This window comes from Octopus bimaculoides, chromosome 4 (assembly GCF_001194135.2).
Source record: "Octopus bimaculoides isolate UCB-OBI-ISO-001 chromosome 4, ASM119413v2, whole genome shotgun sequence".
Lineage (NCBI taxonomy): Eukaryota > Metazoa > Mollusca > Cephalopoda > Octopoda > Octopodidae > Octopus > Octopus bimaculoides.
In genome coordinates, this window is record NC_068984.1 from 109,305,377 (window position 1) to 109,306,916 (window position 1,540).

Genomic DNA, 1,540 nt, shown 5'->3' on the forward strand with positions numbered 1-1,540 from the left:
AACACTGTCTGTAGCTGGTCTTCTCTTGGAAGAGCCCTGCTTCTCACATGGACAACTGTATGTTGGCTGCTCAAGAGTGGGTAGCAAAAAAAACCTATTTGTATATGCTCCACAAGGGAAAACAAGGAACATTGTTTACAACGAGGTGTTATAATCACAACAGCAAGAAAGTATGTACATGATCACCTTCTTTTACGAAACTTCATTGACTTTCATATATTTATATCGATATACATATATATACGTGTGTTTGGGTGCGTGTGTGTATATACATCTCTATATATAAAGATGATGCGTAGTCTAGACGGCGTTTTTAGATTTCATTATTCTCTTTAACCCTGGTAACGCCGGGTATTTCTGCTAGTATATATATATACATAGGAATATATATATTGGATTGTCCGGAAAGTTCGTCCCGATTTATAGTAGCTTATCTTTTGACTTATTTGCCATGAAACCACCTCAATTCTGAGAAGAGGGTATTTTCAAGTTAAAGGAAAGTTGGAGACGCATTGTGCAACAAAATAGTTCATATTTGGCTGATTAAAAAATTGTAATGGCAAGTATTTATTGACCTTTTTCTTTCCTTTCAAAATCGGCACGAGCTTTCCGGAATACCCAATATATATATATGCACGAATATATTTATGTAGTTAGATATATTTATGTAATTCGACAGTTATATATAAATATATATATATATGCACAAATATATTTATGTAGTTAGATTTCAACAAAGCTCTATCAACCATGAAGCCTTCAGCAACAGCACTGCAAAGGGAAATGCAGCGTAGTGTATTGTAATTTTTTTAAAGAAAAATAGTTGTACAGATACCTGTGAGATATGGGAGGAACTGCATTATAAAAACGATATAAACAAGCAATTTGGTATGCAAAAACATTTGCAAAAGTGTTTCAATTACTAAAAACAACACTAAAATATAATATGCAGACTGAACTTACGGAAATGAACAGTTACAGTAATTATATGAATAAATATTTAGTAGTTGAGCGCGTGTCTTTATTTTTAATTGCTCCTTTTGCATTTTTATTTTTCAGTATCTCGTCAGATGTACCTGTAATTGAGTTTGGAACTATGTGTATGCATGTATGTATGTGTGTATGTATCCATATTTGTATATATTTACGCATACACGCACACGCGTATATACGCAACAGACTAACCCGTATATGTACTCTCAAAAAACGTACATCAACTTACATTCGTACATGAGAATATACTAGCATAAACATACGTATGTACTTACATGCTTACATACATCTTTATGTACCGAAACATATACGTATATACGTAATATTCATACATATACACGCACAAACAAAGATACACACGCATACATGATCACGTTGTTTAGTTTTTGTAGGTAGGTACGTTTTTGTTTACATATACGCCCCCCCCCCATCCATATACATACATAACAATTTACTCATAAACAAAACATAAGTAAAAAAAAATACAAAATATATTTCAGAAAAAAAAAACGGCAAGAATAAGAAACAAACGAAAAAATATCTAATA